The following is a 13,021-nucleotide window of genomic DNA, read 5'->3' on the forward strand; positions in this document are numbered from 1 at the left end:
AAGGAAGGGGAGAGGGGAGGGGGATGTTTGCCCGGATACCGGGAAAGGGAATAACACTCGAAATGTATATAAGAAATACTCAAGTTAATAAAAAAAGAGAAAAAATAAATAAATAAAAACAAATCTTTTAAAAATTCAGTGTGCATATATGTCCCCTTTTCTTTATGTATTTTCTGTTGTTATTGGCTCTTGAGTGGTATCTCACTGCAAGGTTACTTGGCCCAGATCTCTTGTCCTCCTGTCTCAGCCTCTGAAGCGCGGGGATTACAGGTGTGCACCACTATGCTTGGCTATGATTTTGCACTGAATTATGGTAGTTTGAGTAGCGGTGAAATGAAAAGGGTTAGTACAGCTTTCTCGGCAATTTGTCTTTTCCTCGCTATTTTTTGAGAGCCTAGATCACTGCTAGGCACACGGTGTTTTCTAGTTAATTTATTTGGCACTTTCTTAGGGCTATTGTTGCTACGGTAAAACACTTTCCTCAGGGAGCAAAGGGTTTGTTTGGCGTATGCTTCTTGATCACTTTTAATCATGAAAAAGTCAGGACAGGGCAGGAACCTGGAGGGAGGAGCTGATGCAGGAGCGGTGGAGTCATGCTACTTACTGGGTGCTCCTCATGGCCGCCTTAGTATAGCATCCAAGACCATCAGACCAGGGAAGGCCCCACCCACAATGGACTCCTCCTCAACCAATCACTAATAAGAAAATGCCCCACAGGCTTACCTCAGCCCAATCTTACAGAGGCATTTTTCTCAACTTTGAGGTTGAGACTAACAGCTTTTATCAAGTTGATATCAAGCTAGCCCACACAGGATAATTTTATGTACCTGATACATTCTGAAGGTCCGTTTAATACTTGTAGTAACTCTGTGTGATTAGAACGGTTATTATCATTACCTATTTAAAGACGATAAAGCTAAATCACAAGGCAAGACTCACTCGAGTCACACAGCCAGAAAAGAACAAAGTTGGGTCCAAAGTAAGGCCTGGTTCCAGAGCTATTTCAAACAGCTCTCGATGCAAGCTAAGCTGGGGTGAATCACTGGAAATGGCTTAATTGCGGATTTCGGCATCTCGTGTCACCCAGTGGCTCAAGTCTAAAGTTGCTCTCTTGTACAGAAACCTGGTATTAGGCATTAGCTTATCCTTGTGAAGAGGCTAATGTTCTAGAAGGATCGGGAAGAGAAAGCAAGACAGGAAGTCTTCACTGGGGTCCGTCCACCTTGTTTTTTAAGGTACGTTCACTCATTGGTTTGGAGCTCTCTTCAGTGTCTAGATTAGCTACCCACTTAGCTCCAGGGATCTACCTGACCTCTCCTCTTCAGTGCTGGGATTACAAGACCACACTACCATGCTTACCTTTTCCTTTTTCCTTTTTTTATGTTTTATTTCATTATTTTTGAGGCAGGATCTCACCATGTAGTCCTGGCTGCCTAGGGACTCAAATGTAGACCAGGCTGGCCTCAAATTCACAAAGACCTGACAGCTTCTACCTCCCAAGTGCTTGGATTAAAGGTGTGTACCATCATACCTGGATCTTAGCTTCAAAACATAAGTTTTCAAGAGCATATACCAATTATATTCAATAATGGGTTTCATTACACCATTTCCATACATGTCTGCAAACACAGTTTAGTCATGTTCATCCCAAATAACTCCTTTTTTACTTTCAAGGCTCCTTGATTCAAAGACTTATTAGAGTCGCTCGCAGGTAAAGAGCTGCTGTCACAAGCCAGGGCAACTTACTAGTGGCTACACCACCAGAGAATACATTTCTCTCCAGCAACCACTAACTCTGAAGATCTCCAGGGAGCAGAGGGGCCTGGTGAGAGCCTCCCCCACTATGATAGAATGTTGACACATAAGATCTTGTGTCGGTCATCATGGCTCCTGTGAGTTCATGACTACAACCATCATGCCGTGCAAAGAGCACCACAATCCACGTCTTCCTCTACTGTTCTGTTCTTTCTACTTCCTCTGCCACAGTGGCCCTTGAACCTTGGAGTGGGTGATGTAGATGTTCCACCTAGGGAAGAGCATCCAAGAGTCACTTTATCCTTGGCATTTTGACCAGTTATGAATCCTGTAGTAACTGTTACCCACAGGAAAGAGAAGCTTCTGCCAAAGCAGGACTAATCTATAGACATGAACTTCATTATTTTTTTTCTTTTAATTACCCACACCAGTGCATGTACAATGAATGAACCCAGGCAGCTTTAAAACACTACTGATTCTTGAACCCTCCTGGCAGAGATTAGGATTTATTTAGTCTTGGATGGCACCCGACTTCTAAAGCTCCCCAGGTGCAGTCAAGGTCAATGATTGTTAGAGTCATTGAAAACACACTATTATCTGTGTATTATCTCTATTATCTGTGGAGAAAGAGAACCTTGAACTTGGAGAAGCTATTAGGTCCTGATTTCAATGGGCTTTCTTCAGCTTTTCCTGGGGTTGTATCTTTCTCCCAAGTTGGTGAGCGGAGAGGGGAGTCTGTGAGACCCAGGGGACATTCCACACAAAAGCTCTCCTCTAGAACTAGATACCTAAGAACTGCAGCTATGTGATCAAAGACCCTTGAGCTGTTGACCTCTTCCCCAGGTCTATAACTCAATGACAGACTGTATTTCAAGCTTAAGGGGTCCCTGTTTCTGGAAGAATGGGGATGAAGGGTGACTTACAAACTGGAGTGTCTCCAGATGGGCACACAGTCAATGTCTGACAACTGCTGGAGACACAGATATGAAAGGTACAGGGGGCAGGGAGTTAAAGACCCTCCTTTATTAGTCTGTCAACTAAGAAGGCAATGCTGCTCGTTATTTCCCACCTGACATTAAGCTATAACAGCTTGATTATTTAGTCTGTCTGACCTTCAGGTTATTAGCAAACTAGATATAATGGTTCTTTGTGAGGATTACATGGAATAATTGTATATTTAGCACATATCAATAAGCCTACGACTCAACAGCTACACTGTGTCATGTGCTTGCCTTCAAATGGTCCTATAATCAAAGTAGCTTTGTAGGTCCCAGGAGGGGATGTGTTCATGAGCTGCTCCTCTGGGGTTTGTGCCTGCACTGGAGAGGAAACAGCACTATTTTTAACTTCAGTACTAGGCACTGAAATAGTGCCTTTGTGTCTAGTGTTTTGTTTTTTTTTTTTTTTTCTTCACATTATATTTTCTTCCCAAGCATTTTGTGATATATATATATATATATTTATTTTACATATATTAAATAAAAGAAAGGAGACAGGGTGCCTAAGCGCTTACTTTGTGTTCAGAAAGGACTCTCCTGCAGTAGAGGGGAATGGCAGGATGGAACTAGGTCATTCCGAGCCTGGCGAAGCAGGCTGAGGCAAAGACGCTCTAACTGTGCTCAGACTTCGCCTTGTTCTGTGTCAGCATCTCCCTCCAAGCTCCTGACGTTGGCTGAACCAGCTGCTGGCTGTCAGGCTCTGATGTTTTTCTCTCTTTTGACCTTGACGACCTCTTTCTGTCAAATTCCACAGTCGTGCTCCTTTAGTTCATCTGAAGACAAGACCTTAACACAGAAAATGGCAGAGCTTTTGTGGGTAGAAGCTGGGAGAACAGAGCCAAAGATGTGTGGCTATGGAAACATAGAAAGAATTTGAGCCTTGGAAGAGGTAAAACTTGTTCAAAAGCAGACTGTTTCCTTTTGGTTTCTAAATCTATTCCCAAATGCCTGCAATTTCCCATGCTTTTAAATTAATCATGTTTTTGCTTAATTAGATACTCCGTTAGAGAAATGAATTCCAACTCTGGCCATCATAAAATTCCTGGGGAAGTTAAAAGGCCTGGGGTGGAGTCTAGGCTTTGATAGTTTTTAAAACTCCCCAGTAAGTACAGAAAGTTGGAAACACACACTAAATAGTGATGTCACTGACATTTGATCACATTCTTTGTTTGCTTTCCTTTCGACTTGTATGAAAATGATTTTTAATGCCACTGTTACTGTGATGTGCTCTTTTGGATACTGAAGCTGCCTTATAGAAGTTTAGAACCCTGGCTGTGAGCTTTTAAAAGTTTTGAGGAAACGCACTAACATCGTGTATTTGATTGACTCTGAAGGGTTGTACGGTATCATGAAGAATACATTTAAATAAAACAAGGTTCTAAATCAAGTCTATTTTAAAAATAAAAAAAGAGAGGGGGCTGGAGAGATGGCTCAGCAGTTAAGAGCACTGACTGCTCTTCCAGGGGTCCTGAGTTCAATTCCCAGCAGCCACATGGCGGCCCACAACCATCTGTAATGGGATCTGATGCCCTCTTCTGGTGTGTCTGAAAACAACTATGGAGTACTCATTCATATACATTATTTTTTTGTAAGAAGTTATTAAAAAGGAATAACATTTTGGTTGACAAATGAGACCTATCTAGGGCAGAACCAGCACTTAAAAGTCAAATAGAGGGGCTGGGGATTTAGCTCAGTGGTAGAGCGCTTACCTAGGAAGCGCAAGGCCCTGGGTTCGGTCCCCAGCTCCGAAAAAAAAAGAACCAAAAAAAAAAAAAAAAAGTCAAATAGAGAAATTCAAAAGAAAAATCCAGGTGACAGGGAGCACCTGTCTGAAGAGAGTAAGGTCAGGGAAGCAATCAAGGATTCCAATAAGAAAAGAGAAGCTACCGTGAGCTATGCTTGTAGGGCTAGGAAGCATCACCAATCGTTTCTCTCCCCACATTGGGAGGCTCCAGCAGGCACACTTTCCTTCTGCAGGCAGAAAATTACAAGAGTTGCATCTGCTGGGATAGGGATATGACTCAGTTGGTAGAGTGCTAGCCCAGAGCCCTGGGTTTAATCTCCAGCACAGCATAAAGCAAATTCAGGAATCCTAGTACTTGGAAGGTAGAGGCAGAAGGATCAGAAGTTCAAGGTTACCCTTGACTACATAGCTATTTCCAGGCTAGTCTGGGGCACGAGACCCTTTTGGAGGAGGGGGTAGTAGGAGGAAGGGGAAGGAGGAAGGGTAAGAGGGGAGAGGAACGACGAAGAGGAGGAGGTCTATTAGATCTGTCAGTTTAAAAGGAAGGCTCAATACCCTGACACTGGAAGTTTTGCAAGGTACAGCTTTGTCTGACCTTCCACTGAGATGCCTAAATGTATCAGATACACTTAGGAAGTCAGCACATCCAATCTGCCTTCATCTGCCTCTTGCAAAAATCAACTTTGTCAGTATATAATTTATACAAACTCATTTTAAGTGTGTGGCCCAGTGACTTCTGACAAACATATTCTGACTATCCAGAGGAAAATGTAGGATATTTCCATCACACACCCCCAGTTTCCTCCTGCCCATCTGGAATTGACACTTCCTTTGCCACCAAACAACCCATGTCTAATGTATTAACAGATTTGTTTTGTCTACTCTAGGATTTTGTATAAATAATCCATGCACTGTGAAATTTCTTGTGTTTGGATTCTTTTACGTAGCTCAATGTTTTCTTCTCAAACATTCTAGTGCAAAATACCCCATCATGGTGAATGGTGGTTAAGAAACCATTGAAACACATTTCTTATCCAAACACTTGGTAAATTGAAGCAGTAGAAGTTCAAGACCAGTCTTAACTACATAATGAGTTTAAGGCCAGACTGCATTACTTGAGACCTTGTAATTCAATACTGCAACAAAGTGGAGAGTATTTTACAGCAACCACCTACATATACAACAACGTATTTTTATAAAGATTTATTTATTTATTTTATGTGAGTACACTGTCACTGTCTTCAGACACACCAGAAGAGAGAATTGGATCCATTACAGATGGTTGTGAGCCACCATGTGGTTGCTGGGAATTGAACTCAGGATCTCTGGAAGAGCAGTCAGTGCTCTTAACCGCTGAGCCATCCCTCCAGCCCAACATATTTTTTTAAAAGTAAAATCACTTTATTGTTCTGAACTTATAATAAATAAAGGTGCTACACAGCCAGGCAGTGGTGGCACACTCCCAGTGTAAGGCTCGAAGTGAGTTTCATGCAAACGCAAGAGGTTTAATTTCCTGCGTGTTGGGGTCGACCTTCAATCAGCCCCTCCTGGCGAGTGACTGGAAGGCAACCCTGAATGGCTATAGCAAACAGTTTTTATACTTTTCGAGGTACAGGTTACATCAGCAAGGTTACAGTTTAAACTTATATGACATGCCTTCGAGCTCCGTCTGGGACCAGAGGGTCATGTGACTTTCAGTCAGTACATTCTCGGATTTTCAAGAATGTCCCTGCTCCTCCCAAGAACTGTGGGTGGAGAATGGAACTTGGCTTCACCCTGACCTGAGGTAGTAAGCTGGTACTTGGCCTAATCTTGATCTGAGGCGGTGGGTGAAAGGCTGGGGAAGGTCCTTAGGGCCCTCATAACCTACCTACTTCCTACCAGGCCAAGCCTCCTAAAAGCTCTTGTGCTTCAATAAGAACTAGGGTCCTTCACCAGCACTCGAGAGGCAGAGGCAAGCTGATCTCTGTGAGTTCGAGACCAGCCTGGTCTACAGAGTGAATTTTAGGACAGCCAGGACTATGTAGAGAACCCAGGTCTCAAAAAGCCAAACCAACCAACCAAACAGAAGCACCATATGGCTATATTAAGGTGGTCGCTCAAACATTTTGTCCACCATTTATTTGAGTGACTTCCTTAATTTAGGTTTTAAAATTGTTTGCTAAAGTTTGTGTTTATATTTTTTTTACCCTGGTATAATGGCACATACAACTGAGAGGTGAAGGAAGGAGGGTCAGGAGTTCAAAATCAGTCTTGACTACTTGGTACGTTGGACCCAACTTAGGCTACATGAAGCCTGTCTCAAAAAAGAATAGATAAAAATTTAAACATATGTTTATATATCTTTGTAAATATAATTTACATTTGAGTTTTGGAGTTTACAAATAATTTTTTAGTTAAAAAAAAGCTTTTAGTTTGCTTGTTTTTTTTTTTTTTTTTTCTTTTTTTTTTCGGAGCTGGGGACCGAACCCAGGGCCTTGCGCTTCCTAGGCAAGCGCTCTACCACTGAGCTAAATCCCCAACCCCGCTTGTTTTGTTTTTTTAAGACAAGCTTTCTCTGTGTAGCCCTGCCTGTCCTGGAACTTTCTCTGTAGACCAGAATGGACTTAAACTCAGTGATCCACCTCCCTCTGTCTCCCAAGTGGTGGGATTAAAGATGTGCCTCACCACCACCTGGCTAAAAAGTTTTTTTTTTTTTTTTCGGAGCTGAGGCCCGAACCCAGGGCTTTGCACTTGCTAGGCAAGCGCTCTACCACTGAGCTAAATCCCCAACCCCTAAAAAGTTTTTTTATACAATATTAGTCATATTCTTTTATCTCCCCAACTCCTTCTAGATCCTTTCTATCTTTCCACCTTCCCAACTTAATGTTCTCTCACTTTCTCTTAAAAGATGGGGAAAAAAAAAACTTAAAAAAAAATTAAGACCAAAGGAAAAAAGACACACAAAAACCATGGAGTTTGTTTTTCACCGGCCAACAACTCCTGGTAATGGGGCCTGGTTAATATACACAGTCACAGTCCCCTGGGGAAAACTGATTTTCCCTTTCCCAGTAGGTATCAATTGCACATAGCTTCTTGGTTGGGGGCAGGACTTTGTGTTCACTTCCCCTTCTTAATATCCAGTTGTGGGTCTCTGTGTTAATCACCATCTACAGCAAGAAGTCTCTGAAGAGGACTGAGTGGTGCTCTGTTCTGTGGGCGTAACAATGTCACTAGGGGTCATTTTATGGCTATGTTCCTTTAGTAGAATAATAGTGACAGATTTCCCCTAGGGTCTGTGACCCATCTAGTTTCAGGCTCTTGGCCACTTTATCAGCATCATACATGGTTGCATCGCATGGAGTGAGCCTTAAATCCAATTTTTGGAAACTGATTAGTTATTCCTATAACATTTGCGCCACTATTTATTATACCAGTATATATTGTAGGATATTTGATCACACTGTGAACCCAAAGGTTGTGTTATTTGTTGAAGAAAACCTGAGATTGTGTTTGTTATTCACTGAATAAAAAAAACTTGTTACTAGTTGTAGTGTGGCTCCAGTCGTAGCACACACCTTTAATCCCAAATAATGAAGGTAAAGTTAGTTAGTAGAAGGAAGCACCCATGTTTGAAAGTGATATAGAGGGGCTAGAGAGATGGCTCAGTGGTTAAGAGTGCTGACTGCTCTGGGCTGGAGAGATGGCTCAGCGGTTAAGAGCACTGACTGCTATTCCAGAGGTCCTAAGTTCAATTCCCAGCAACCACATGGTGGCTCACAACCATCTGTAATGGGATCTGATGCCCTCTTCTGGTGTGTCTGAAGACAGCTACAGTGTACTTATATTCAATAAATAAATAAAAATAAAAAAAAGAAAGTGATATAGAATTGAGTGGCAGAAAAAGTGATGAACCAGAGAGAGATTTGACAGAACAGGATATGCCCAAGAGAGGAAATGGAAACTACTTAAAAGAGAGCAGTGCAGAGAGAGAGAGGAGAGGGGCAGTTTTATTCAAACAGTTAGAGAGACAGGTTACAGACAGAGAACCAGCTAGACACAGGTGAAGACTGCAAGACAGAGAAGAAGGAGCCGGAAGATTAGAACAGATTACCAGAGTTAGTGTGAGGCCACGCAGAGCAATTTAGGAAAGGCTGGGAGAGAGAAGCCAGATCGAATCAGTCAGCTTGGACAGCAGTGGGAGCCACAACAGCTGAGCTGAACCAGCCAGCCAGAGTTCAGAAAGAACTGGAAAGGGCGAGCTTACTCAGCAGGAAGTCTCAGAAGCTGAAAACATTCTAGGCCTGGATAAGATTGAGCAGACACTAAAAGCTTCCAGGACTAGGCCTAAGTAGCAGACTGAGGTAGTAAGCCTCAGAGACGACAATTGCACTTTGACAAGTGTATCTTATAAGCAGATTGCTTCTGGCAGAGTGGTATAGGTCGAAAGGTGTGGAGCCAGGTAATATTGATGATTACTTTTCCCTTCACGTTCCTTCCTTTACCCTGCCCTTTCTCTCCTCCCCACTCACTCCATCTCTCCATCACTAATCTCCTTCATCTCCACATCACTACACTCTATTTCTCCTTCCTTCAAAGTTCCCCTGCTCGCCCCTAGTCCCTTACTGGCTATGTAACCACTGAGCTTACTTGGACTAAAACACACATGTTTAAAGATTAAATCTAACATTTATTTGGAAGAGAAAACATGCAAAATTTATCTTTGGGCATCTGAGTTGCCTTATTCAGTAATTGTTGCTAACTCTATTAATTTACCTGTAAATTTTATAGTTACATTCTTCTAACAGTTAAAAAATATTCCATTGTATAAATGTACCAGATTTTATTATCTATTCCACAGATGATGGACATCTGGGCTCTTTCCAACTTCTGGCATGTTGCCAGCATTTTTTTTTTTTTTGGTTCTTTTTTTTGGAGCTGGGGACCGAACCCAGGGCCTTGCGCTTCCTAGGCAAGCGCTCTACCACTGAGCTAAATCCCCAGCCCCGGTGCCAGCATTTTTATAAGTATTATTTATGTTTCACGATTTAAAAAGTTAGGCTTTTAAAAGTGAAAATTAAAATTCAGTATAATTTTTAACTCTAAGACTGAAAATCAGTTCTTTCCATTGAAAAGACAGAAAATAGGGGTTTGAGAGTTGGCTCAGCAGTTAAGAGTGCTTGTTTCCAGAGGACCAGATTTCAGTCTCCAGCCTCATCATGAAGCTAACAGCTTCCTGTAACTCCAGGGAACCTGATGCCCTCTTCTGGTCTCCTTCAACAGCAGCACACATGTGGCATATATTCACACATACCACATACCACACATGCACACACACACACACACACACACACACACACACACACACACATGTACCACCCCATACACAAATAGAAATAAAAATAAATCTTTTAAAAAGGAGATGGGAAAAAGAAAGAAATTTCCAGGAAATTAGAATAAGAAGATAAAACAGTAGGAAACCAGTTTGGGAGGTGTATGAGGGGGAGGAGAATCAAATTTAGAAAACACAACATTCAAAAATCAGAAGAAAAAACATTATATTTATCTATCGTGTATGTATATGTGTTTGTGTGGCCATAGGCATGTGTGTGTGTGTGTGTGTGTGTGTGTGTGTGTGTGTGTGTGTGTGTACAGATCAGAAGAAAACTTTGGACAACTTACAGGTCTCTGTTCTGTCCTTCTGCAAATGTATTGAGAGCAAGTTTCAAGCCAGCCAGAGATACACAGTGACAACACAAGATATTGGGTTCAGTGCCTTTATCTGCTGAGCCATCCCACTGGCCCAACAGGGGGAAAGGAAATTTTAAACACGCAGGGAAAAAATGGGAAAGATAAACACAAACTAAATAGCCAAAATAAAATAAAAATAAAAATAAGGAAAATATATTTCAGATTAAGCCCTGAGCGCCTCATCTCGGTGATGGCAGATTCTAGAGCTAAAGAATACATAGCAAGGTTTGAGAAGACCAAAGACTAAAAGGGATGCTGCCCTCCCAGAAAAGAGTGGCGTGAGCCCATACAGACCAAACAGAACACATGGAATCACAGTGACTTTGGATGACTCAACTGCAGCCCTGTGCGTGGCTGAGAGACAGTGGGGGAAGGGCAAGTTTCCAACTTAGAATGAATGGCAAAGACCTGGAGGACAAGGGAGGGTAACTTGCCATTAGGACAGGCTGGGCAGCATAGTGAACCCCACCTAAATAAGACAACGAGGAAGTAAACACATAAAAACCCAAATAAAGGCACAGGCAGACACAGGCACTGTTCCCAGGAAGCTGCTAGGATACTTTTGAATCTCTCTGAACAAATAAACCAAGAAAGAGAAGGACACAGGGTCTATGTGTGGAGGCTAAAGGACATTTTTGGTGCCCCAGGAAACAACATCAGTCAACCAACCAGGCATGGTGACACATGCCATTAATCCCTAATATATAATTAATTAATATGCTATTAATTATGCTCATTTATGAAATACATGTTCATAGTGTGTAATGACCAATTAAGAATAATTAGAAAATCCATCACCTTAAAATTTACCTTTAAATTGATTAATTAATTAATCAATATATTTATTTATTTATTTTTATGTAGAAGTTGGGTCCTGTTTGATCTGTTGCTATGTATTATAATGCTAATTATAATTATGTCTACCTGAGTGCTGGGATCAAAGACGTGAGCCGCTGCACCTGGACAGATACCGTTAAACATTACTAGAGTATAAAAGTTCTTATCTTTTTTTTTTTAAAGATTTTATTTATTTTATTTATATGTGGGTACACTGTAGGTGTCTTCAGACACACCAGAAGAGGGCATCCTATTGCAGATGGTTGTGAACCACCATGCGGTTTCTGGGAATCGAACTCAGGACCTCTGGAAGAGCAGTCAGTGCTCTTAACCGCTGAGCCATCTCTCCAGCCAAAGTTCTTATCTTTTGGTGGTCTATCTCACTTTCTATTGCCAGAAGTGACTTGAGAGAAGAAAGGCTTTATTTCCTCTTACAAATCCCAGGTCACAGTGCATCACTGGGGAAGTCAGGAACTTAGTGAAGGAATTTGGTAGGAACAGAAACAAATCACAGAGTAGTGAAACGGGAGTAATGCTGGTTATTGGTTTGTCCAGCCTGCCTTCTTGCACTCGACTACCACCCCATGGGTTGCACAGTAAGCTGGACCCTTCACATCCATCATTAGTTAAGAAAATACCCCACAGATTTGTCTACAGGCCAATCTGGTGGAGACATTGCCTCAGTTGAAGTTCATCCTTCCCAGATGACCCTGACTTGGGTCAAGTTGACGAAAAAACCTATCCAGCACATCTGGCTACTTGAAATACATAATAGAATCTTGTCCATTGTAGTGTTTCTACTATGCCATGGAATGTCAGAGCTTACTCCTCTTATCCAACTCTAATTTTGCAACCTCTTTCTATCCCCTCATCTTCCTTGTGCATGCATTATTATTTATTTTCATTTTTAATAGTACTAGGGCTCTCTCACATGCCAGGCAAGTGCTCCATCCTTAAGCTATAGCCCCAGGCTCCATTCACAATGTTTAGAAGCTTATCCCCTACATCCTTTCCTGTTTCCATTCATAACCACAGAACCTTAAGGTCATTAAGGAACAAAGGGAACACGAGGCAGAGTGGCTGCATGGTGGGGAGCATTGGTGCCCGAGTAGGCTGAGAAAAGAGTCATGCAGGAGACACAGAAGGGACATCCGGAGACTGACTACACAAGGCTAACTCAGTTAAGTTGAAATTTCACTGGAAAGGGGAATTGGAAAAATGCAAAATAGAAACATCATAAATCTGAGCTTCTGTATTTGAATGAGAAATGCTTGTTGCAACCTGTAGTTTTCAAGAAACACAGGCACGTATAGAAGTAGTAGATAAGGAAAATTTACACACACCCAAACACACAGAGATATACAAAACCATGTGTGTGCACGCACAAACATACACACATACAAACACACACAAACATACACAGACACATGCACACACACATACAAACACACACACACACACACACACACACACACACACACACACAGAGCTTGATACTGTCCTTTGAGGGGCCTTAGAGCAGTTTACTTACCTGCCTATAACAATGAGCACACATAGTATCTGAATCTTGGCTTCTGAATACTAAATGCTTAATTAAAGGGAATCAAGACCCCTGGCTTGAAACAACTGGCTCCAGAACTGGATCATGGGAAGAACACGTTGCACATGAAACATGGAGAGATAGCTATCAAGAAAGTGCTCAAAGAACCAAAGGAGCATGAAGTCAATTTGAAAGGTTTTTTCTAGGCCAAATAAGGCTAAGTTGAATACCAAACAAGTACTGATTGACACAGATTTTTACCCATTAAATTGAAGTATGAACTTATAAATCAATATTAATGTATATGGGCGATGGCATATGCTACACGGCTTTGTTTTCGAGCTCAGATCCTGATGAAAGCTCCTTGAGGCTCTCAGGGCATCAAGGTGCTCCAAGAAAACAGCCTATGAAAGATTC

The sequence above is a fragment of the Rattus norvegicus genome, chromosome 9 (genome assembly GCF_021556685.1).
Source record: "Rattus norvegicus strain SHRSP/BbbUtx chromosome 9, alternate assembly SHRSP_T2T, whole genome shotgun sequence".
Taxonomy (NCBI): domain Eukaryota; kingdom Metazoa; phylum Chordata; class Mammalia; order Rodentia; family Muridae; genus Rattus; species Rattus norvegicus.